This window comes from Podarcis cretensis (genome assembly GCF_951804945.1).
Source record: "Podarcis cretensis genome assembly, chromosome: 1".
Lineage (NCBI taxonomy): Eukaryota > Metazoa > Chordata > Lepidosauria > Squamata > Lacertidae > Podarcis > Podarcis cretensis.
This window is the reverse complement of record NC_137170.1, coordinates 134552284-134579631: the sequence shown is the minus strand read 5'-3', so window position 1 is coordinate 134579631 and position 27348 is coordinate 134552284.

The window sequence follows — 27348 nt, the reverse complement described above, 5'->3', positions numbered from 1 at the left end:
GAATGATTTAAGTACTTAAAGATATAAAGGTATAAATGAGAAGACAAAGAACTGTAATGGAAATTGACGCTATTTCTATGTCATGTTTAGATATTTATTTTTCTTTTTGTGTTTTTGTGCTTTATGTAATTGTAACTGTTGATTTGTTTTCCTTTTTGGTTATTTAAGTGAAAATTAATAAAAAGAATTTTTTTAAAAAAAGAAACAATACAGGGCCACTGACAAGGCAAGAGAGCAGTCCTTCCTCCTTGCCCTGAGGTGTGAACAGAGACTCGGGGTTTGGAAGGTTGCCAGGGAAACTGTGTGTTTGAGGTGACAGGAAAAGGGAGTTTTTGGAGCAAGGCATTATGGGAAGAAGAAGGGAGAGGAAAAGACTGGGATCCATTTTGGGCAGGTTGGCTGTAGGCTGGCTGCACTGCTGTGGGGGACAAGTCCCTCTTGAAATGACCATGCTGTAAGATCTGTAGTCCCTCTATGTAGACTAAAGGTGTAAATAGGTGAACGAACCATATTTCTTAAGGCTACAACAGTCTCTGCTGTGTCTCAATTCTCCAAAAGAACACAGACCCTGGGTGAGTGCCTAGAACCTCCAGGGAGTGGGGTGGCAGACGCCTTTTGTAACACTAGTTACCTTTCCCCCCACTCTTTTCAGGCAAAGGCCCATACTTAAAAGCTCTGCACTCATTCCATGCAAAACCCCACTCTTTAGCGCTCAATTGGAACAAACATCTATTCGCGTTTTCTGAGGAGTGCTGTGTTTACTCCATTTTAGCTTTGAAGAGTGGGTCTCACAGTGAAAGCTCCAAAGCAAAAAAAAAGGGGGGGGGGGTTGCTTGGACACAGAGCTTTAAAGCACGAACCATGCCTGGAAAGAACAGAGCAAAAGTGTGGATAAACCCTAAACTTACTACTATAAACTTTGCCTCATTTAAACCTTGTAAAATTTACATTTGGTGACAGGGAAGAAAGCTCATCACCTCATTTATCTCTGTTAAGGCCTAGAATTTTCTGAGTATAAATTTGTTATACTCTCAATAAAGATATGGCTGAGCGGGTGACTTGTAGACTTTGAAATAAAAAATAATCCTAAAGGAACAAGATATCAAAGGACCAAATCAAGAGCATTTGGAACAAAATTGCTGAGGGGTGGGGAATGAAACACTTGTGGTTTGACTAGAAATTCAAGGAATGCTTAGTAGTCTTTATTCATCCAAGATTGCTTGTTCTAAGGGAGGATGTAAATAGAAGTAAGGACTATAAATGCAGGAACTAAGTATTTCAAGTGGTACGTCAACATGGTATGATTTGGGTATGTCAACATTGTTCCCTAGAGGATCCCAATACCTTCTCAGAAAAGTGTTCATTTCTCAAGTAACAAGCAACTCTTGGACACTTCACTGACAAGTGAGGTCAAATGTACCCTGACAATATGGCGGGGGGCGGGGGCGGGACGGGACCTCATAAAAATTTTGTGTTGCTAATCTACCACTTCATGTTCCAGGTGGTTATTAACAACAACGAGGTGTGATTATCCATGTGGTGTTTCAGGGCCTCTCTCTTTAATTAAGTGAAAAAATTGCCCATAGTAGAACTTCATCCACATACGGTTCAATTCTGAGGCAACAGGGCTTTTGCTAGCAGAAGCATTATTAAACATTCATGCTTCAATAATCTTCAGAGGTCTTGTACACCTTGATTTAAAAAAATTGAAAAGGTTGCACAATAGCGTACAATAACTTTAGACAACCCTATTGAGTAATGCTCCAGTTTGGGCAAGTCATCTAAACGTCTGGTGAACAGTTTTCAACTGCTTAGTCCTGATAAGACTGAAGTTTGTTACCTCAGCTCGCTGCTGGGACTTGGTTAAAGTTTTTGTTTATTTGTTTGTTTACACCGCCTTTCATAAAAAGTATCAAGACAGTTAAGAACAATAGGTTGTATTCAAATACATTTTACACAGCATAGATCTACAGTGGTACCTTGGGTTACAAACACTTCCGGTTATAAACTCCGCTAACCCGGAAGTAATACCTCGGGTTACAAACTTTGCCCCAGGTTGAAAACAGAAATCGCACGGCGGCGGTGGGAGGTCCCATTAGCTAAAGTGGTACCTCAGGTTAAGAACAGTTTCAGGAAAATCTGGAACGAATTAAGTTCGTAACCCGAGGTACCACTGTATTGAAATTAATTTCAGTAGGTTTACTCTAAGTAAAACATAGCTGAATAGCCCCACCTCACCCCAAATCATAAAAAATACAATAAAACAATAAGTACAGTAGTGTATTCAGAGCCAGGGCAAATACAGCAATCTGGCATAAATAGTCTGGGAAAACAAGTAGACTGTTCATATTCTAGAGGCCAATGTGTGAGAGAGATGATAAATGCTGTTCTGTGTATCCTTATCTAATGGCATTTAAAGATTAAATGAAATACTGATGGCACCTCTCAGTGGCGTAGCGTGGGTTGTCAGCACCCGGGGCAAGGCAAGTAATCTGCGCCCCCTAACCCATGGATTTGCACCCCCTAACCCATGGATTTGCACCCCCTAACCCTAACCCCCAGATGTTGCGCCCAGTGCGGCCGGCCCCCCCTGCACCCCCCACGCTACGCCACTGGCACCTCTGAGTTTAAGTGCTAACGTGAAAAGTAGCTAGTCATGTCCTGCAGTTGTCCTGAAATGTAGTTGTTGATTTACCATCCTCAAATGTCCATCTCATATTGAGAAAGAAGTTTAATCGAGCATAGCTTGCAGTAATCAGTCATACAAGATTTGTGATCAGCTGTATAGACTAAGAAATGTTAAACAGAATTGAAGAATCATAGAATCATAGAATTGTAGAGCTGGAATTTCAACTAGATCATACATGGCCATCCAACCTCTGTTTAAAAACCTCCAAGGAAGGAGAGTTCACCAACCCACGTGGGAGTCTGTTCCACTGTCAAACAGATCTTATAATCAGAAAGTTCTTCCATGTGTTTAGTTGGAATCCCCTTTCTTGTAACTTGAAGCCACTGATTCACATCCTACCCTCCAGAGCAGGAGAAAACAAGCTAGCTCCATCTTCCATGTGACAGCCCTTAAGATATTTGTAAATGGCTAACACATTTCCTTTCAGTCTCCCCTTCTCCTCAAAGGCTGTGGCTTATGGGAGAAGGAATAACTTCTCGGGTGTTAATGCTGTGAGCCTCTCCATTGTAAGGTCAGGTTGTATATATATGTAAATAAGCCATAGATCATAAAGATACCACAGTGTCTACTGTCACTTATTCTAAGGAAACCAAATCCTGGGTAACCACCTAGAATCTCACACCACTCAGAGATTGGAGTGGCATGCAACACTGGTGTTAGAAGTTGGATACATGTTTCCCAGAGGGGAACCTGTGAGCAAGCTGTGCCTCAGCTGAAATGGAGAGAGGAACAACAGCACTTCTGGGACAGATAAAGCTTATGACAGAGGAGAAGAGACCCCTGCTTGACAGAATGGAGCAAGACAAAAGCCAGCAGCTTGATGAACTGAAGTAACAGCAGAGCCAGAGGCTTGATAAAATAGAGCAGCTGCAAGCAGAGTGAATGAGAAACCTCCTTAGAGAGGAAAGTGTGACTCCATGTGAGGTGAGAACCCTGCCTGATGAGATGCTGCAGAGGTTGAAAGTGATCCAGGAGTTCAGCTGCAGGCGCCCAGATGGAAGGGGTTGCCAAAGGGATCCAGAGTGAGGGGCTGGTAAGGGTAGCTAATGCCACAGAGAATAGAATCAGAATTCAAAATAACCATAACAGATTGGAGAACTGGGCTCAAGCTAACAAAATGAACTTCAGTAGGGACAAATGTAAGGTTCTGCATTTAGGAAGAACCAGATGCACAAATATAGGATGGGAAACACCTGGCTTACTAGCAGTACATGGGAAAAGGATCTAGGGGTCTTGGTGGACCACAAACTTACTATCACTATCAGTCAACAGCGTGATGCAACAGCAAAAAAAATGCTGGTGCTATTCTTCTATATACAGTCATACCTCGGGTTGAAGTTGCTTCAGTTTGAGAGCTTTCGGGTTGCGCTCCACGGCGACCCAGAAGTAACAGAACACGTTACTTCCAGGTTTCGCCGCTCGCGCATGCACAGACAGTCAAAATGATGTCATGTGCATGCACAGAAGTGGCGAATCATTACCCATGCAGACGCGGGTTGCATTCACTTCAGGATGTGAACGGGGCTCCGGAACGGATCCCGTTCGTATCCAGAGGTACCACTGTATATATATAATATTTTATTAAGTTTCTATTTTATATCCTTTAAATGCATCCTTATTATTTACTTAACTTTTGCTCATATGAGCGTCAACTTCACTCCCTCCCACCTCATGGTTTTCATATTTCATTACTTATTTTATTGCATTTGTACCTTTTTTGATTTACATTTCACTCATTCCAATTTTCACAATTTTTTAGTAAGTATAAAAAGGTAAAAGTCATTAACAATACAAGTCTTTTAAAATGAATCCTGCTAGTGTTGGTAATTGTTTACAATTGTCCTTCAGATATGATACAAATTTATTCCAGTATTTTTGGAAAGCTTGGTCTCGCTGGTTTCGGATTTTCCCAGTCAGCTTTGCCAGTTCTGCATATTCCATCATCTTGGTCTGCCACTCTTCTATCGTTGGTAATCCTTCTTGCTTCCATTTCTTTGCTAAAAGAGTCCTTGCTGCTGTTGTTGCATACATAAAACAGTTTTTGGTCTCTCTTTGGGATCTCTTCCCCTATTATAACCAGTAAAAATGCTTCTAGTTTTTTAACAAATGTACTTTTGTACATTTTCTTTAATTCGTTATGTATCGTTTCCCAATAAGCCTTTACCTTACTACAAGTCCTCCACATATGGTAGAGATTTCCCCCCTTTTCTTTACATTTCCAACATTACTTATTTCTTGTCTTATACATTTTGGCAAGTTTTGTTGGTGTTAAATACCATCTATACATCATTTTCATAACATTTTCTTTCAATGCACTACAGGCAGTAAATTTAATTCCTCCATTCCACAACCTTTCCCATGATTCTAACTGGATATTATAACCAAAATCTTTAGCCTATTTTATCATAACCACTTTAACCTCTTCATCTTTAGTATGCCATTCTAATAATAGTTTGTACATTTTTGATAATATTTTTCTCTTGTCATTCAACAACTCTGTCTCCAGTTTAGAATTTATGATATCAAAGCCAAAAGCTGATGCTATTCTAGGCTACATCAACAGAAGTATAGTGTCCAGATCAAAGGAAGTAATAGTACCACTCTATTTTGCCTTGGTCAGACCACACCCGGAATACTGTGTCCAGTTCTGGGTGTCACAATTTAAGAAGGATATTGACAATCTCAAATGTGCTCAGAGGAAGGCAAGCAAGATGTTTGGGTTGGACTAGATGACCCTTGGACCCCTTCCAACTCTACAATTCTATGATTCTATGCAAATTTTGTCATTGCTTTTTGAAATGCTATTGATCTGTGCTTTTCCCATGTTTGTGGTGATAGGAACTTCTTAATGATTTTTAGGAAATGTTAAGTGATAACTGTGTGTGTGTTTGTAAACTGCTTTGTGCTGCAGCGGCACAAGGGAAATAATGAGCAAGGCATTTGGGTAATGCAGCTCTGGTACTGAGGCTTGTATACAGGCTTAAACATGTCGGGAGTTCATCATCTTGAGTATACCAAGTGTGGGGACTGGATAAGCAGTCTGGATTCAGAACTGTGTACGCCAAGGAGAAAGAAGAGGATCTGAAGAGATTGTGATGGACTGGAAACTGGCTTGAAAGGAAGAAGCTGTTACTATACACTATACTGGTGTTGGGTTAAAAGTATAATTGTGTTTTACTATCTGTTTCTGATTATGTGTGTTTTAATGCCTTCACTAACTTGTCTGTTATTTTTCTGCAGGGAAGCTGTTATCCTGTTGTCTGTTTGTTCATCTGGGGACACAAGTCTTATTCTTAGAGGGAGGTAGTATTATGAGAGGAGGGGATAGGCTACATGCCTGAGTCCCTTTTAATTCCTGGATTCAACAGCTGGAAGAGCCAGGCCAGCTTCTTCAAAATGGCCCACTAAAGTATGGGTTGTTAAGGTAACAAAGGAAGTGGCTCTGTGCCAGAGAAGAAATGGGTGAGTTGCATTATGTGAGCTAGAAGCTGGTGAGCTGCAGACCAGGCAGCTGACAAAGAGAACCAAGCCTGATTTCTGCTCAGATCAAGGCTATGGGAGAACTGAAGCAAGACCTTCTTGGGGTGTTAATGCTGTGAACCCTGCCATCACAGACTCAGGTTATACATATGTGCAAATAAACCATATATCATAAAGACACTGCAATCTCTGCTTCCTCGTTCTAAGGAAACTGAACCCTCAGAGATTGGGGTGGCTTGCAATAGTATTCATTTACTTGTATGCAGAATTCATGTTAAAATCAGCAAAATATAGAGGCACAGTAAGGTTTCCCTCCCCAGTTTTCCATATTTTTAATGTAATACAGTGGAACCTTGGGTTATGTACCGTCCTCCTTATGAATGCTTTGGGTAACGAGCTCTGCTAACCCAGAAGTGGTGGCGTGCCGGAAGCAGGAGGCACCATTAGCAAAAGCCCGCCTCATGTTAAGAATGGTTTCGGGTTAAGAATGGACCTTGGGAATGAATTAAGTTCGCACAGTGGTACCTCCGGTTACGAACGTAATTCATTCCAGTGGTCCGTTCTTAACATGAAAGCGTTCTAAACATGAGGTGCACTTTCGCTAATGGGGCCTCCTCCCACTGCAGCTGCGCCGGCAGTGCACGACTTCCGCTCGCATCTTGGGGCAAAGTTCGCAACAAGGAGGATCTACTTCTGGGTTAGTGGAGCTCGTTACTCAAAACCTTCGTAAGTAGGACAGTACGTATCCTGAATTCTACACTGTAGAATGTTTTATCTTTAAAGCCTACTTTAGAAGATGCTGTCACATTGTAAACTGAGCCTTAGTGCTTCAAAGCTGCTGTTGTATTAAAGAAGGATTGTTAAATAAAAGAACCCTGCACTACCAACCTCCTCCTGCCGCGTTTTTCTGCCCTCCCAGCTGTGTACCAGCCAAGTAAGAATTTCATGCTGAACTGTGTCTAAACAGGGGACAAGGGGAAAAACAAAGAGGAGTGCTGGGCAAAAAAACTCAGTGCACATGCAGCATGCAACAGGTGAGGCAATGCTGAAACTGAATCCAGCAAATGTGCAATACCTGATCATAGCTGCTCAGTTAAACAGAAGAATGAAATTAGTGCAATGTAAGAGGTGGTGAAAATATAAGGCAAAAATAGAACAGAATTTTAAGTTTCATATATATATATATCATACTTTTGAGTAGAGTTTTCAAAGCATCAGTTTATCAGTTCACCTGAGAATTGCCTTCTAACCATTTCTATGTCATAGAATCGTAGAGTTGGAAGGGACCCAAGGGCCATCTAATCCAACCCCCTACGATGTAGGAATCTCAGCTATAGCACCCATGACAGAAGGCCATCCAATCTCTGCTTAAAAACCTCCAAGGAAGGAGAGTCCACAACTTGCCCATGCAGACGGTTCCACTGATGAACAGCTCTCAGTTCTTCCATGTGTTTAGTTGAAATCTCCCTTCTTGTAACTTGAAGCCATTGGTTCAAGTCCTATCCCCAAGAGCAGGAGAAAAGAAGCTTGTTCTCTCTTCCATGTGACAGCCCTTCAGATATTTGTAAAAGTAAATGGCTATCATATCTCCTCTCAGTCTCTTCTTTTCCAGGCTAAACATACCCAGCTCTTTCAAGTGTCCCTCGTAAGGCTTAGTTTCCAGATCCTTGATCATCTTAGTCATATTGGATTTTTTCAAACAAGATGTAGTAATAAACAGTTGGGCATTTTTAATTTCATGAGAGCTGTACACTGGAGCTTTGATCTCTGTAGATGTGTTTAGAATTACAGCCTTGATACATGTATTTAAAAACAAAACTATTTCCTGTCATGTTTGGGTGCAATGATACCTTCTGCCAAGGGATAACGGGTGCAACAATGGAGATTCATTATCAGAACTTCTCTTTTTTTCCTCTTCAAAGTGTCTCAATGCAATTTTCAATCAATCAATCAATCAATCAATCAATCAATCAATCATAGAATCATAGAGTTGTAAGAGACCACAAGGGCCATCGAGTCCAACCCCCTGCCAAGCAGGAAACACCATCAGAGCACTCCTGACATATGGTTGTCAAGCCTCTGCTTAAAGACCTCCAAAGAAGGAGACTCCACCACACTCCTTGGCAGCAAATTCCACTGTCGAACAGCTCTTACTGTCAGGAAGTTCTTCCTAATGTTTAGGTGGAATCTTTTTTCTGGTAGTTTGGAGCCATTGCTCCGTGTCCGCTTCTCTGGAGCAGCAGAAAACAACAATTCTCCCTCCTCTATGTGACATCCTTTTATATATTTGAACATGGCTATCATATCACCCCTTAACCTCCTCTTCTCCAGGCTAAACATGCCCAGCTACCTTAGCCGTTCCTCATAAGGCATCGTTTCCAGGCCTTTGACCATTTTGGTTCCCCTCCTCTGGACACGTTCCAGTTTGTCAGTGTCCTTCTTGAACTGTGGTGCCCAGAACTGGACACAGTACTCCAGGTGAGGTCTGACCAGAGTGGAATACAGTGGCACTATTACTTCCCTTGATCTAGATGCTATACTCCTATTGATGCAGCCCAGAATTGCATTGGCTTTTTTAGCTGCCACGTCACACTGTTGGCTCATGTCAAGTTTGTGGTCAACCAAGACTCCTAGATCCTTTTCACATGTACTGCTCTCAATCAATCAATCAATCAATCAATCAATCAATCTGCTGTCTCCCATGCAAGGGGGTGTGAAGAAACAAAAATACAATGCAGAAACAGAATTCAGACTATAACTGCAGTCTTTAGGTCAACGACCTACTGGGGTTAATGGCCAGAAGATATCATTTTGATTGGAGCAGTGATGTTGATGGGGGAGGCCCATATAATTGTTATTAGACCCACTGGGGGAAAATACAGACATTCAAGTAATGGGGAAACATTATGTTATATTGGTATTTATTTATATACTGCTTTGGGGGGCAAAGGTCTTTGTGCATTTCCTGTGAAACATTGTATTTAAAGCAGCTCAGTTATTAAATCTGCATTCACAGCACTTTGTTCTCAATTAATACATGTAATTAATTTTAAATTAGATAGGAGCAGCAGAAAGCCATCAGGTTTATAGATGGAGGGTTTAGTTATGTTTCTGATAACCTCACCACCGTTTATACCATTACACTGACTTTATTAAGCGCTCTCATTTAAAAAATCAATATTTTATGTCCCTGTTCAAGTTTGCTGAGTTCTACTCCACCAGTCGATTTCATGGCTGGTTTTTATCACTGCAGCACTGGAAGTGTGTGTTTCTGTTTGTGCACACAGTAAACGGTCAGCCCAAGACATTTTAGCACCTGCGGCAAAGCACAAAATGGCACTCTAAATCAGGAACAAGGGGAGGGGGGGACTAAAGATCTACATCAGGATCTGCTGCCTCTGTGGATCCTGCTGCCTGAGGCAGTAGCCTCAGCTTGTCTCATGGGTGGGCCGGTCCTGACAGTATGAGGACAAACAGGTAAAAGTGACATGGAATTTCTGCACAACCATTGCCATTTGGACATCAGCATGGAATCTGGCAGTGAACAATATACACCAAACCCTTTTGTTCGGTGGAAGTGCTCACAAACTGTAGTACGAGAACTGAAGTAAACAGGCTGCAAATGGAACTCTGCTATGATGTTGTTCACTTGTCACATAATTGCCATTTCTTGGCCTCCTACACAAGGCAAAAATGAACTAACCCTTTTAATAGTGTTACAAGCTTTAGCCACAGGGTGCCAATGAGGCTTTGATACAATAGATGAATATGAAGATGCCAGACAATTGCTTTTCTGTTTCTATGCAAAGTGAGCTTTTAAGGAAGTATCTCTCTCAGAATATCACTAACATGCAATACTCTGTTCGCTACTATTAGTTTAAAGCCATACTGAAATACCTTGGAATGTTTCGGTTGCCCACTTCTCACAGCGGCTTCCTTGCTTTTCCGTCAACAAGCGTTCATCTTGTTTGTACAATGTGATGTCTGGGAGCAATCATGGAAACAATGCAACCAGCATTAACATTTCAGGGTTTTTTTTATTCCTCTTCCTGCTAACTTCTTTCCTCAAATAAATTTGATTGCTTCCTCAGTAAAGAAATAAACAAGATTTACTTAACTTGAGCCAAGAGAGGGCAACTTGTTAGCCACAAAGGGCTGATATGAAGAAACATGAAACTAGGAGCTATGAGATTTCCAGATGTTGCTTTCAGAGCAGTGTATAGCTCTGTTCCTTATTCACAACCTGACTAGGGACTTTTGCCGTCTTATCTGGCTTGCCATTACTGGTGAAAGAGCTTTGATCCAGTATGACAATTCCTACCACCTTCTTCTACTTGCTCTATCATTATAACAATTTTTTTTTTTGTGGGGGGATTAACATAGATTGCTATTTTATGATAAATGAAAAAAATTAAATTTGTTCTATATTTCTTCCTCTTATATATTGAATGTCTGTATTGCTTTTGCACAGCACTATTTATTGTTGTGTTTTAATCCCTTTGTTTTAAATGTGATGCATTGTAATCTATTTGAGGCTGTTTCCACCACTGTTGTGAGTAAATAATTACTTAATATTATATAGATAGTTATGGTTGAGAACTAGGGTGGTGGACAATTTTCTGGACCACTGATGGCTGATGCTGTGCTTTTGCTTGATGCGTTTGGAATTATTCCATGTCAGGACTTTACCTGCGACCAATATCCTGTATAAATTGAGCCTCCAAATTGTCAAGTGAAGTGAGAGATGAGACAGCTTGAACACATGACTTGCAGTCTGACTCTGTGTACATAGCATATATTTGAAGCACATTCGAAGCACCATCTTTTCCTCAAAGAATTTTGGATACTATAGTCTACCTTCCACAGAGATACAATTCCTAGCAGCCCTTCAGAAACTACAGTGTCCAGAATTCCTTGAGGGAAAGAATGTGCTTTGAATGTGCCTTAAAAGTACAGTGCATACTGAGTCTCGAATTTCTGTACCGGCAGAAGATTAGAAAGAAACATCAATTATCTATCCTTTTGGTTTGTTTTTAAGTTGGTCTTCTGTAGTGGAGAAGTGATTGCTGCCTCACAGGAAACAATTCAAATGTCCAGAATATAAGTGAAGCTGTGAGTGTCAGCCCAGAAACAAAAGACATGAGAACATGACCTTTTTAACTCAGGTCTTATTTCTTACTAGATAACATTTTTGTAATGCTACCGTTTGCATGGTTGCCAGTAGATGGCCCTGCAAACTGCAGCATAACAGCACGTGGAGCAAGCGAGCAAAGCAGTGGCCCAGGCAGGCCTTCCTATATTCCCACCCCACCTGCTCCCCTGTTCACTTGCAGGCATGCACAAGCGGGCAAGGGAAGCCCGGGGCTGAGTTAATGTGGCGTACTTGGCTGTGAGTCTTGTTCCCTGCCTAGCAACCCTTTCCTGCCTAGCCAGGGTGGGGGTGGGGTCGTGACTGACTCCAGCTACAAAAACTGAGTCTGCTGAACAGACTCTTGGGTAGGGGTGCTGTTTGTGGGTGTGGGGTTGTTGCTGCTGGGGTTTTGTATATTTGTTTTAGATTTTGTTGTGATTTATGTGGAAATTATTCCGTTTGGTTGTGGATTTTTTAAATGTTTAATTTATTGTAAAAGTAGCAATAGTTACGTTGTAAGGTAAAGGTAAAGGGACCCCTGACCATTAGGTCCAGTCGTGACTGACTCTGGGGTTGCGGCGCTCATCTCGCTCTATAGGCCGAGGAGCCGGCGTTTGTCCGCAGACAGCTTCCAGGTCATGTGGCCAGCATGACTACGCCGCTTCTGGCGAACCAGAGCAGCGCACGAAAATGCCGTTTACCTTCCCGCCGGAGTGGTACCTATTTATCTACTTGCACTTTGACATGCTTTCAAACTGCTAGGTTGGCAGGAGCAGGGACCGAGCAACGGGTGCTCACCCCGTCACAGGGATTCGAACCACTGACCTTCTGATCAGCAAGTCCTAGGCTCTGTGGTTTAACCCACAGTGTTGTAGTTATGGGTTATTTTTCATATTGTAAGCTGCCTTGAGCATCATTTGAACTGTGGAAAGGTGGCATACAAATAAAATTATATATGTATGTATGTATGTGCGTATGTGCATATGTGAATGGGCAGGTGCTCCAGCAGAGGAAGCAGCCAGGCAGCCAGCCCAGGCAAGCCTTTGCATTCTTGATTTGTTGTTTCAAAATGCACACTTCCTTCTGCCACCAGTGGTGGTGTGGGGAGAAGGGGAAAAAGGCTTCCTCCTCTCCACCCCACTTTACTCTGGGACTGGCAGCAGCAGTTGACAGAGAGGTTGTGGGAGGGGGGTAAACTGTTGAGGGAGAGGGGAGTCTACAACAACAACTTTATTATTTATACCCCACCCAACTGGCTGATTTCCCCAGCCACTCTGGGCAGCTTAAAGGTGAAGGTACCCCTGACTGTTAGGTCCAGTCGTGGCCGACTCTGGGGTTGCGGTGCTCATCTCACTTTACTGGCCGAGGGAGCCGGCATACAGCTTCCGGGTCATGTGGCCAGCGAACCAGAGCAGCGCATGGAAACGCCGTTTACCTTCCCGCCAGAGCAGTACCTATTTATCTACTTGCACTTGACGTGCTTTTGAACTGCTAGGTGGGCAGCTTACAGCACATATAAAACATAGTAGAACATTTAAAACCTCCTGATACAGGGCTGCCTTCAGGTGTGTTCTAAAAGTTATGTAGTTTTTTATCTCCTTGGCAACCGTGTTCCACAAGGAGGGTGCGACTACCAAGAAGGCCCTCTGCCTGGTTCCCTGTAACTTCGCTTCCCGCAGTGAGAGAACCAGCAGAAGACCCTCAGAGGAGGACCTCAGTGTGGAGGTGGAAACACTCCTTCAGGTATACACTGAGGCTGTGTTGGCAAGGGTTGGAAGTAGACAAGTTTGATTTTAAAAATTGTTCTGCTGATGCCAATGCAAATAGAGTCCACCATTATTATACCACCTATCCTGGTATTGGGGTTTTGTTTGCTTGCTTTTTAGGAAAATTACAGGGGAAGGGCTGTGACATTAATTGTGGCAGCAGCACAATTACCGGTAATTAAGGACTGGAGGGTGAAGAGAATTGGGGAATGACTTAAGGGTTTCAGTGCTCAAGCACATGAAGATACCAGGTTGATCCATCAATGGAAAGCAGAAACAAGCAAAGTTTCTCAGAGGTTAGATCTAGCTGGGCCTTCCTACCACGCAGTTACCAAATACTAGAAAGGGTAGACTTGTTTTCTGATTAAAGTTTTGTTTATTTAATTGGAGCATTTACTTGCCCCCCTCCCGGAATGTTCCTGTGGACACACCTGTTTGGAGCCAGTTTGCAATATTTGGAGCAGAATGGGCTGAAAGTTTATTTGGAGTTAGCTAGGCCTCTCCTTGGAGCAGGAACCAGCAAGCCACTCCAGTATCCCTGCCAAGAAAACTCCATGGGCAAAGACAAGCCGTGGAAGACAGGAGTGCCTGGCGTGCTCTGGTCCATGGAGTCAAGAAGAGTCGGACACGACTAAATGACTAAACAACAACAGGCCTCTCCTCCTCCCAGAGTTGTGAGCAGGAGCAGCTTCCCGCTGGGGGCAGGGAGGCGTACTCAGCTCCCTGCTCCTGATTGCTTCTGCTGCCGCGGCCAATCCCTCCAGCTGACCAATAGGGCCACATTTAAACAGCCGCGGCAGCGCTCAGCTCCCAATCTGTTTCTGCTTTCTTCAGATCTCTCACCCTCCCTCCCTCTTAGGTCAGCTTCTTTTTTCATATTGACCTTGCTATGGACTTTGGTTGGTTGCCTTGGTTGCCCAAGGGGCCTGGTAGGACTTTCTTATCCATTTGGCAAATTGGCACCAGCCTCTTGGTTTTTTCGCCTACCTCGTAGCAATTGGTCACAATATTCTGGTATTGGCAGTTAGGCATTGGAATCGGTGTGCTGTGTTGGAGTATTGGGTATGCACTGTCATCTACCCCTCCTCTTTTGGGTATTCCGTTAAAGGAATCCAGCGGTCGTGGATCCTGTCCGATGCCCTGCTGGTGGCTAGGGCCATGGCATGACCCCCGGTGACGTTATGGGGGTCCAGTTGTATTTGCACCAACAAGCTCCTCCCATTGGTTGTTAACCCTAATTTGACTCCCCACTGTGCGGGGTGGAGTCAGGTATTGCTGTTTCATCCAACGCCTAAGCTAATACTACTCACATGCTGTAACCAATGAAAGTTGTGGCCTAACTTTGCCCATTAACCTAAAATAATGTGTCCTTGTGTCTTATTATACTCCTATGCGGGTGGCAGGTCCTCGACTCACAAAAACCAAATTGCAACCTTGGAGGTAGGGCAAGGCCGCAACATCTGCTGTCTGAGAACCTGAGGCTGTGCTGGCTGCTACAGGAGTGCCTTTTTGCATCTAGCTTGCTGAGCTTGCATATTTGTAACAGAACTGATATTAACAAAGGTCCCATAAGTTGCTAGGGCTCTCTAAGCAAAATGAAAATGAAATTTGAAGTTCTGTGGGTAATGCCGAAAAGTATTACACCAATAAAATCACAGCACACTTCCGTCTTAAAATGCCTTTTATGGTGTACTATTTCATCTTTAACTGGCAATCTCTTCTGCAGTTCCCAAAGATGCTATTGTAAATGGATAATGATAATTAGATTTGTATCATGTTTCACATGTAATGGGAGGGATTTAAAAGGCTGGTGAATTGAAAAGGTGATATTACTAACAGAAGCTGACTGCTTCAAGTCCATTGTCCCACATGAGATGTAAAATAATGTTAACTAATACATTATTGTAGGCTTTATTAAACAAGGAAGATATGAAACCACCCACCATTGTAGTAATTTTAAATTTCACTTTATATAAATAAGATTGTGCACCATGTCAAGCCAATCTAAACATAAAATAATGTCTTTGTTATATTCCCAGTACAGCGTCTGAATCCCAGAGGATTAATTTTACTAAGGAAGGAGGGTTTTTCATACAGTTGTTGCTATAGAGACAAACCCCTTGCTTAGCAATCATGTAAATAGTACACTCAAACCATCTTAATTAGTCAAGGACTTTAGTGGTAATATGTGAAAAGTACAAAAGCATTATTTAAAACCGAATATACATTGGTTTATATAACTTGTATTAATTAAGTTGTCTTCAGTAACCCTTATAACAGGCATGGCTGCATGGGTATTTTTAAAAAAGGGCCTGGGGAGGTTGGAAAATATGTCAAGCAAAGAGGCAAGCTGGCCCCAGGCTCCAAGTCCTCAACTAGCACAACAGAACAGAAAATCTTCCTACTATGTAATTGGAACTGGAGCAGCACAGTCAGAATGATAGGCTAGGGACACTAGGGTGCTCTCTCATCCCCCTGTCTGCACTGTGGAGATGATCAGAGCTTTTTTGTGTGACAGTACTCACCAGAACAGAGTACTGGCACAGCTTATCCATCAGCCCATTTTGTGCTGACACAAACAGTACTTTTATCAAGATATGAGTAACAGCATCTCATTTTTGAACCCAAGAAAGCTACTAGAGATGATAAAACTGACCTATCCCGCAGGGTTGCTTGTTTATTAATTCATTGGTATTTGTTTGTTTATTTATATTTGTATGCTTGCATCCACCCTTCCTCTAAGACTTTCAGCTCAATTTTGGGCAGAAATACTACTAATACTACTAATTTATTCTTTATACCCCACCCATCTGGCTGGGTTTCCCCAGTCACTCTGGGTGGCTTCCCAAAAAATATTAAAAATACAATAAAACATCCGACATTAAAAACTTCCCTAAACAGGGCTGCCTTCAGATGTCTTCTAAAAGTCAGATAGTTGTTTATTATTCCTACAGGTGCAGTTTCCGGAATCACTTGCTACAGTTGTGCTGATGACAAGGACTGATCCCAAATGGCAGCTGCATTCTGCACCAACACTATGGAAGAGGCCACTGCGCCTCTCAGTGCCCAGGCCTCTGTTTTCAGGGCCCAGTACAAACTTGCAACATGGGTCTGCTCCCACCTACACACTGCAACCCCCTCCCATAGGTTAGGAAAGAAAAGGTTGCCTTTAAAGTCTAAAATTACCTTTCTGATATTTATGAAATTATGCCACAGCCCATGCTGGGACATCTTTGATTTTTTTAGCATGCCTCCAAATGCCTCATCATTATTATTTTTTTCCTGAAGAAGCATTCCACAAACTTTGCAAACAATTTTGTAACTTTCTGGTAGGTCCCACTGAATGTATTCATATTCTCAAACATTTTCCAAGAAGAAATCGGGACATTTCTTGTCAGGTCCCCCCTCTCCACATGCACAATAACAACAACACTGCTTCACACTTGCCCCCCCCCCCCGAAGCCCTGCACACTTACTTGGAAGTAAGCCTCATTGCTGAGTAGGATGGGATTCCCTCCTAAGCCTGTGGAGTCCATAGAGATAAAAAAAGTGGTCATAGAGAGAGTAAAGTGTAGAGTGAAATGCAATTCGGGACTTTGGGGACAAAGGTACAAATCTGTGACAGCTCATGTTTTTCTGTGATTGTCCCAGCCAAATTGTAGCACTTGGAGGGTATGTGTATTACCCTGTCAATGTTTAATAGTGTATCAGTGTGATGGCATCCAGAATTTTGGGTAGGGATGTAATTTATATGTGGATGACATCCACCTCTATCTCTCATTTCTGTCATCTGACTCTGGAGAGAGAATTACAATTCAGATCAGGTGCCTGGAAGACATTTAAATGAACAAACTTGGATAAAATCCTATGTACACTTACATTGAAGTAAGCCCCCCTGAGCATAGTGGGATTTATTTTTAGTAAACCTTCTCAGGATTGTGCTGTAAGAATGTAAACATCTCTGAAATGCTTCCTTCTTTCTTTCCCCCTACCAGAGCTCAAGCTACCAGTGTGAATTTACTGAAACACAGTGAAAAATATTCTGGGTTTGGAGTTTTTAATCATATGAGAAAGCAATAAAATTTTATGGATTTTTTTGGTATTGAAATGTTAAATCTTTTCACAGTCATTTTCTGTAAATGTAAATGTAAAAGGTAAAAGGTAAGCTTTTTGCTGTGTAGAATATCACCCCCCCCAACACACCTACACTCAAAAGAATGGTGGTCTGTTGCTTCCTAATGGCTGTTCTGCATCACCTCAGTTCCACACGAGAAGATTATAATTCCCAAGTTGTTTTCTGAGTTTGCCTGAATTTTTCATTTTCTGCAGTTCAGGTTTTTCAACATTGTTTTTATTTAAATATTTTGCAAGACCAGGCGGTAATGAGAATGTACAGCACAATAGACTGATTGTTTTTGTAACAACAGCACATTGTATTCAGTCCATTCCATGTGCTATAACAAAAGTACAGTAATCGCCTATCAGGCAATAAGATGGAAAAGCACAGTAAGAGAATAGCAAAATAAATGAGATTGCTGCTTTAACCATGTCTACTCAGATGTAAGCTTTATTGAACTAAGTGGGGCTTGCTCCCAGTTCTGTGAGGTTAAGCTAGCAACCTGTTAACTGTAAAGGTAACAATAAAACTAAGACTCACTACACCATTTTTGAAACTCACGTGGCTCAGCAGTATAAATAGATGCATTTGTGCTTGGCCAGCCTATTCCTGTCAGCCAGGCCTCAGGAACATTAACAATGCAATTCTACGCAATTGTACTCAAATGCCAACTCCCAGGTAAAAAAGTCTAGGATTACAGTTTAAATGCATTTTCCTGGGTGACTGAACTTCATAATTGAAATGCCCCACACCCTCCTAGGAACATCACAGGAGTTTGCCTTCCACAGAGTCAGATCATTGGTTCATCAAACTCAGTATTGTGCACGCTGAGTAGCAGGATCTCTTCTGGGCTTCGGACGGGGGCATTCCTGGCTCTGCCTGGAGATGCTGCCTGGGGATTGAACCTGAAACTTTCTGCATGCAAAGCATGTTGCCTCTGCGGCCTTTGCTTCCTTGTGGATACCTAGGATCTTTTCATAGTCCAGCAATGCCAATTTTGTCTGGTATGAGCAAGCATGGGAGAAAAACCTTTGCGTGGACAGGCGGAGTCCCCAGATCCTGCGCGGTTCCCCCCCCCCCGGTCATGTGGAATAACGACTCAAGACAACGTGCTATGGGATTTAATTGGCCACAACTTTATTAAATTTCAAATGTGGGTAGACCTTGGCTCAGGCATTGGGTGTTCTCCCTCCCCAGTCCCCAGCTGGGGACCTAGGGAGCTACAGGGTTATCCAGTGTGTGTGGGGGGGGATGGGCCGGCTCTGGAGAACATATGTTCAAGCAGAGATAGCCGCCCCCGTTACGCCGCCGCTGCAGGGGAGAGCAATGACAACCTTTCGGCGTACGGTCAAAGCCTCCCTTCAGAAAACCCCTTTAACGGGGAACCCTGGTATCGCCGCCGCAAAGAGGAAGATGGACTAAAGGATTCCGCCCAAGGCCTGATACCGCCAAAGTTGTGACATTTTGCTACGGGAAAGGCGAAACCTGCCAATGCAGGGAAATTCCTTTCCGGCCCTTTAACAGCGACCTTAACGTAGCAGCGCCCGCATACCTGTGAAGAAAAGTTAACCTGCAAAACCTGTGAAGAAAAATTAACCTGCAAAATAAGACATTAACTGAGGGTGGGTAGGGCGGGAGAAGCTCTGGAGCCAAGTGAGGATTCCCAGGTAAGATCCTCCCTCTATTGTGTGGGCAGGTAATCCCTCCCCTACCTGGCCTGGTCTCCTTGGCAACGCTTCCCCCAGGTGGGATTGGACAACTGACTGAGGTAGGCGGAGACCTCCAGGTATCCCACCTGAGGGAAGGCAAAGCCAAGCCTATGCTGTTGGAGCCACTCCAGATCTAGGGGCTGCGCGCGTCCACGCAAAGGGCACCCCCCGTTTTAGGCGGGGAGTGGTCATTCCTGAGTTGGCAAAACCCTGAAGCGTCAGCTTAGGAATGGAAATTCTTGAACTGTCCACTATGGTTGGATTTGATCCACAAGAGAAGCATATACTGAAGCTTCACTGGTTAATCACCTTCATTTCATTTATGCTTGCTGCAAAAGATAATCTGGCACTAAAACATTGAGTCTGTACTTCTTCCTCCATTTGGGACCCAAAAGTTCCTCCACAAGCATAGACGTATGTCGGTTGTGTGCCAGCATTATTTCTATAAGGATAACATGGATGCATGAAATATTCTTTAAATTAGTTTCAAAGTATATTCCTTAGCTAGTATATTTCACTAAAAGCTGAAAGGATCCCAGACCTCTGAGTAGGTAGTCTCCTTTATCATGTTCTTTCTATTAATAAAATGATGGCATTGTACAGACCCTCCAAGTGTCCCTATTTTCCAGGGACATCCGTGATTTAGAGAAACTGTCCTGGTTTCTGATTTGATCCCGGAATGTCCCGCTTTTCCTTAGGACGTCCCTATTTTCATTAGAGAAATGTTGGAGGGTATGGAGTTATTCAGTGCCCAAGCTGTCTGAAGGCAATTCTGTACAGAGAAGATTTTTTAAATGTTTAATGTTTTATTATGTTTTTATATATGTTGGAAGCTGCCCAGAGTGGCTGGGGCAACCCAGTAAGATGTGTGGGGTATAAATAGTAAAAATATCATTATGGAATGGGACGTCCATATATTAATCAGATAAATTTTGGAGGGTATGCATTGTAGATACAAATGGAATGGGAAGTTAAGTTTTAAAAATATGACTCCTGTTTAAACCCCTGAAAAAGATCTGCCATTTTGCTTTCCCCGATCTTTGAATGTTTAAGAACACTTGCTGGTTGTAAACACCCATCGTGTGTTTGGATACATAGGCCCTCATGATTTCAGTACAGTTTTTAAGTTGCAACATCTGTGTTTGTATATCATCTGGTTGTTCCAGGTAAAGATGGAAAGTTGGTTACTGATATCCATCTGACCAGTTGGTGGCAGTATTTCCTTGCACTTGGATGGTGACTCCTTCTGGCAGCATTCTGGATGACAGAAGGTGGGCTGTTGCAGCCTTATATTCTCCATGATAGTTTAAATTGTTTGCTCATTTGCTGGAGATTAAATCTTCAACTTTTGACACAGATGTTGAATACCCAAGGATTTTTTATGAAATATTTGTCATCCTTTTGCACACTTCTCTGATTTGGGTAATACTGGAGAGGATTGGACATCACAAAGGTTGATGTCCACTACGTCTTGTTTTGCACAAATGGAGGTGTCACCTGGACTCCTTCAGTGCAAGAAGCAGCCCAAAGTGATATCTAGGTCAGACCTAAACTTGCCACTTTCGTGCCCACATTATGGAAACTTAATTGAGGGGCGTAATTGCAAATGCAGCAATATAGCTTTTAGGGATGTTGAAATAAATTGAATAGGGTTACTTGGAAAAGTGAACACCCCTGTCAGGCAGAGCCTACTTGGCTTGAAAGTTGTGCCTGCCTTTGCCTATTACACCGCCCCACCCCAGGGGCCCTGAAATTTACCTGATTGCTGCCCTGCAGGGGATTGGACTCGGTGACCCTCATGATCCCTTCTAACTCTACAATTCTATGAAAAAGGAAGACCACTGAAGCAGGATTCAACCTCAATCTCTTAGCCACCATCCATCCTCCAACCGCTTCCAGGCACTCACACAAGACCTTCACCACCTTCACTGGTTCTGATTTGAAAGAGAGGAAGAGCTGGGTATCATCCACATACTGATGAAAACCCAGTCCAAACCCCTGGTGATCTCTCCCCGTGGCTTCATATAGATGTTAAAAAGCATGGGGGAGAGGATGAAACCCTGAGGCACCCCACAAGCGAGAGCCCAGGGGTCTGAACACTCACCCCCAACACCACTTTCTGGACACGGCCCAGGAGGAAGGAGCGGAACCACCGCATAAAGGTTGACATAATTTAAATGTGGCATGAGATTCTCCATCATGAACCTTGTTTGACCTTGGTGCAAACCTGATAACATCCTCATCTCAAAATGTGTCCTGAAGGCATTCAAGAAATACCTCAAAGGTCCTTGTAAAGGTCAACACAGGCAAATTTAGTTGCCAAGTATAATCTATTCAAATTCCTGAATGAGGGGCATACAAAGAACGGTCAGACAGAGAGCAGACAATTCAGTCACAGCCCACTAGGATGACTTTCTTTAAAATGGGCAGGAACTCTGGGAGAAAGACAGGAATTGCTCATCTCAAGCTCCTGCCCCCTTCCCTACTAGAAGTATTATTAAAACCTCAGATATTTGAGTAGTCAGTTGGCTCTGCTAGCTCCAATAGAACTTGCCCAGTGCTCTCAAAGACCAACATACATGAACTGAAGGACAGGTATATTCTTCCCTAACCATTTCTGCCTTGCTATTTAGTGCAGGTTTCTGTGGCAAAATTGCCGTACTCACTTTTCTACAAGCTTTTTTGAAAATAGGTATTTCTGTTATTCTTTTGATCAACATGTGTATGTATTATGTGAGATGCTGCCTCTTAAATTTTAATTTTGCTGTCTGAAGCAGCATTTTGATATACAGTGAAACCTCAGTTGTCGAATGTAAACCATTCTGGAAGGCTGTTTGACTTCCGAAATGTTCAAAAACCAAGGCGCGGCTTCCGATTGGTTGCAAGAGCTTCTTGCACTCAAGCGGAAGCTGCATTGGACATTCAGGTTCCAAGAAACTTTTGAAAACCGGAGCCGAAATGTTCGAAAACGGAGCCATTCAAGAACCGAGGTTTGACTGTATTCTGTCACTTCTACTTCATATAATAAAGCAAACTTTATTTATTCATTTGGTGTGAGAACTTATAGGCATAAGGTTAAGGGTAAACATGTATTTATAACAAATGCACTTCATAACTCCAGGAAAAGATTCTAAACCTCTCGTTGGTGTGTGCTTGGACACCTCCTTGGGTTCATGATCCAAACTATAACACTTGTGTGCATGGAAGGCCTCTCTGCACCTCTTGGCCCTGCATTTGGAGTGACGACTCCTCTGCCGCTTGCCACCGGATGAAGGGACCCTCGGCACCAGGAGATCCTCTGGATGCTGAGTGCCTCCTTTGAAGGGGCCGACCGAACCTGCACAGAACTAAAAACATGTGAGGAGCTTGGTTGGAAAGAAGTCCCCCCCTCCCATGCTGTGTAACTTGAGGCCCTGAACTCCCAGACCCCGGGGGTGCCGACTGCGAACAAGGCAGCCCGGGCCAGAAGGCCTGCCAAACCATGGCATCCATACTCCTAGGACGACCCCTAGGGATAGCTGGCACTGGGATCCTGGAAGGCTAAAACTGGGAGAGCAAGGCCCCAGAAGGATCATAAGCCTCCCTTCGCTCACATCAGAAGGACCATGGGCCTCAAAAACAGTGGAAGACGTGGAGGGGCCAGGCTGAGAATCAGGCTGCCTCCCAAATTGCTGAGCCAATGACTCAAGTTCCATATTAAACCTTGTCATGGCAGCAGGGTCTGAACCAATATCAGCCATGATTTTACCCAAGCGATCCAGCGTAAGCTGAGGAACTGCTGGCGCTTGCGCTGAACGCAGTGACTGAGACGGGCCTCTAATCACTTTTTTTGAAGGGAGAGCAGGACTAGGATTCCTCTTAAGAGGCATCTTGATCCCTTCTTTACCAAGCAGGGGGAGTACTAAACAAAGACACAATAATAAAGAGCACTCAGGCAATCAAAATGGCGCTCCCGCCAAAACAAAATGGCGCTCCTGCCAAACTAGCTGTGGCTAAAATGGCGACTGGGCCAAGGGGGGGGCGGGGTTTCGCAGCCCTGGGAAAATTCCCCACCAGCCTTTACGCAAAACGGGCAATGAAACTCACCGATCCAACAGAGAGGGAATTCTCAAACAATACAAAAGCGATCGGCTGTACAGAACAATCCACCAATGAAACTCATAAATTGCCCCAACACTGCATAAATTCAAAATGCTTGAAGCTGCAGCTGCAGCTGGATCCGAGACTAAAAGTCGCTACACAAGAAATCACCAAGACAATCTGTCAAAGGTAATTCGCTCTCTTAAGCACAGAGGACACGCTGCTAGCTTGTTCCGAATGCACATGCCGAAAGAGGAAGCTCTGGGTCACGTGCAAGGGTATATATAGGTCCTTCAGTCTGTTTGCACTGTGCCCCATTGGCCAGATTGAACCCAACATTGAGGGACCTACCAATCGGGTGTCGTGGCTGACCAATCTTACCCTCCCACAACAAAGGAGGTCGGTCTCCAGGTCTCACTGCAACACGTGCCCTCTTTTAGGGAGGACACGATTTGATAGACCTATAAATATACCATTCTAAATTCCTTCCTGATCAAACCCAAAGAGCGCTCAATAACAGTTCCTCATCACCCTGGAAAAAAGTGACAAGTGGGGTGCCAGGGGCTTCTGTCCTGGACCCGTTGATGTTCAACATCTTTATAAACAACATGAATGAAGGAATTGAAGGAATGCTAATCAAATTTTCAGGTGACAACAAGGGGGGCAGGCAGATGCCAATTTTGCAGAAGACAGAATATGGATTCAAAATGACCTTAGCAGATTGGAGAACTGGGTCCAAAATAACAAAATGAATTTCAATAGGGACAATAGGAACAGGTTCTACACTTAGGCAGGAAGAACCAAATGAACAAATATAAGATGGGGGAACACCTGGCGTGCATGTACATGTGAAAAGGATCTGGGGGGGGGGGTCTTAGCAGACCACGAGCCTAACATGAGTCAGCAGTGTGATGTAGCAGTAAAAAAAAAAAAAGCTTACACTATTTTAGGCTGCAACAACAGAAATATAGTGTCCAAATCAAGGGAAGGAATCACACCACTCTATTCTGCCTTGGTCAGACCACACCTGGAATACTGTGTCCAGTTCCGGGAGCCAAATTTTTAGAATGATATTGACAAGCAGAATGTGTGCTGAGGAGGGCAACCAGGATGATCAAGGGTCTGGAAGCCAAGCCTTATCATCTTTGAGGGAGCTGAGTATGTTTAACCTGGAGAAGAGGAGTATGAGAGGAGATAGGATAGGTAAAGGTAAAGGGACCCTTGACCATTAGGTCCAGTCGTGACCGACTCTGGGGTTGCAGCGCTCATCTCGCTTTATTGGCCATGGGAGCCGGCGTACAGCTTCCGGGTCATGTGACCAGCATGACTAAGCCGCTTCTGGCGAACCAGAGCAGCGCATAGAAACGCCGTTTACCTTCCTGCCAGAGCGGTGTTGGTTTGCAAGCCCCCTCCATAGAGGCTGGCTCCTCTCACTGTCCTTGGAGCTTGCTTATCGGTAACCTCCTCTGGCTGATATCCAGACAGACCAGGGAGATTTTGATAGGCGACATTTTCCCAAGGGTGGGTAAAATGCACAACCCCTCCCTCCTGCTTCCGCAGGGGAAAGAAAAATAAGTCAGAAATCTATTTACATGATGTTTATTTCTGACATTATAGCACTAGAGCAAAACATGTCCTTTCAGTTCAGTTCTTCCAGCAAGTCTGACAAACTTCCTGAACATGTGCAGTCAGAAGGCTTCAAGTTACACTCTTCACAAAGACTTATCCAGCCTGTGAACGTCCTGGGAAATACTTCTTTCCCACAGATAAGCGCATCATGTGATGTCAACAAACTGACTGTCTGCAGCGGTGATGTTTCCATATACTGACAAGCGGTACCTATTTATCTACTTGCACTCTAACATGCTTTCGAACTGCTAGGTTGGCAGGAGCAGGGACCGAGCAATGGGAGCTCACCCCGTCACAGGGATTTGAACCGCCAACCTTCTGATTGGCAAGTCCTAGGCTCTGTGGTTTAACCCACAGCGCCACCATAGCCATCCTCTGATATCTAAAGGGCTGTCCCATGGATGATGGACCAAGCTTGTTTTCTCCTGTTCTGGAGAGTAGGACCAGAACCAATGGCTTCAAGGAGATTCCAACTAAACATTAGCAAGAATTTTCTGACAGTAATAACTGTTCAACAGTGGAACAGACTTCCTTGGAACATGATGGATCCTCCTTCCTTGGAGGTTTTTAAGCAGAGGTTAGATGGCCATCTGTCAGGAATGCTTTAGCTGAGATTTCTGCATTGCTGGGGGTTGGACTAGATGACCCTTGGGTCCCTTCCAGCTCTACATTTCTATGATTCTATAAAGAACTGAGAAAGTTATTGATGGCTTGGGAGAATGGTGCTACGTGATTAAAGTAGCAAAGTAAGGCAGACAGCAGGGTGGAGAAAGGCTTATTGAATATTTTACAGTCATTTATATTTGACCTCATGGGTCCAAAACTTATTTTTAGGTTTCTAATCACCTTTCAAGTGATGGAAAATTGCTGGCCTTATGTTTCTGCATTGCCGTGTTGTAGCACAAGCACTTTTCCAAAGGTGATTGGACTCATTTTTAATGTGTGATAATGGAGAGCCAATTTAGAAAATCAATATGAAATGGCATGCTAAAAAAAGAGGGTTGGTAGGCAATGTGGTATTATTTGTTTACCATAAATCCACATTGAAAGTTGAGAAACATTCTTCTCAAATCGTGTCTCATCAATGTTGTGACCCAGTGGAACATGTACACACACGTACCACTTCCTGATCTGAGACAAAATATCTTGTACCTGAAGCATTCCTGAGATACACCACCTTGCTAAACTTCCAAACTTGTTTTGAAAATTTTCAAGGAAGGGCATTCAGTGGCTTCATATTCAGCTAGTGTTGGTGGTGAATTTCAGCTTCTACTGTTAGAAAGTTCTTCCTTATTTTTGATGTCAGTGAATTTTTTCTTGGTTCCAACCCCCCCCCCCCCCGAGAAATCCCAGTATATGAAATGAGTAAATGACACCATTTGGAATATTTTAATATTGTCAACTTTCTTAACCCTTAATCTAGGCTTTTCTCCCTGAGTTTCCCTTTAAAACCTTTTGCCTCCGTTTTGAACTGAGATGTTCACCACTGAATCCAGAGAAGGTTGTTGAATAATAATAATAATAATAATAATAATAATAATTTATACCCCACCTATCTGGCTGGGTTTCCCAGAACTAGAATGGTGTTGTGGGGTAATTTTAGGTTCTGGAACATTTCTGTAGCCACCTCAACTGACACCAAGCCAAACTGCACAGATCCTAGATACGACACCAGAACACTTGGGTTAGATCAGCTTTGGAGAAGCTTTTCTGCCTTGTGTTAAAATGAATTTAAAATAAATATACAGTACAGTGCCCAGCTTACCTACTATATCTGCCTAAATAAGCCCACATAAATATATCGTGCTTAAACAATCCGAAAAGAAAAAGCAACAACTATACTACTACTACTACTATTACTAATAATAATAATAATAATTTATTTATACCCTGCCCATCTGGCTGGGCTTCCCCAGCCACTCTGGGCAGCTTCCAAAAAAATATTAAAATACTGCAATCCATCCAACACTAAAAGCTTCCCTAAACAGGGCTGCCTTCAGATGTCTTCTAAAAGTCAGATAGTTGTTTATTTCCTTGAAATCTGATGGGAGGGCGTTCCACAGGGCAGGCGCCACCACTGAGAAGGCCCTCTGCCTGGTTCCCTATAACTTCTTCTTGCCGTGAGGAAACTGCTAGAAGGCCCTCGGAGCTCGACCTCAGTGTCCGGGCAGAACGATGGGGGTGGAGATGCTACTTCAGGTATACTGGGCTGAGGCCATTTAGGGCTTTCAAGGTCAGTACCAACACTGCTGAGGTACTATGTCTTTGATCTTGGAAACAAGATTACTACAATTCAGAACTGTGCTGTGTCTTTTCCCACCACTCAATATCACAGCTGAGGTCATTCTTCATACAAAAAGCCTGCAGCAGGGCCATGATGTGCATGTTATATTTTTGTGTGTTTTTATATTGTAAACCGCCCTGTGATCCTCAGGTGAAGGGTGGTATAGAAATTTAATAATTACAATCAATCAGTCAATCAATCAATCAATCAATCAATCAATCAACGATGGGTCGAGGCAGCTGCCTCAGGCAGTGGAAGCCCACCAGTGGAAAATCAAAGCCAACAATGGTGGAGGTTTCTGGCAAGATCTTGTGCACTCTGAGTTCTTGTCGTCGCTGCCATTGTGGCCGCCACTTTGTGGCTTCCTGTAGGTATTGGTGGGTCAGTGTGGGAAACAGGATGTGAACTAGACGCACCATTAGTCTGAGCCATGGCCACTGTTTATATTTAACAATGACAACAA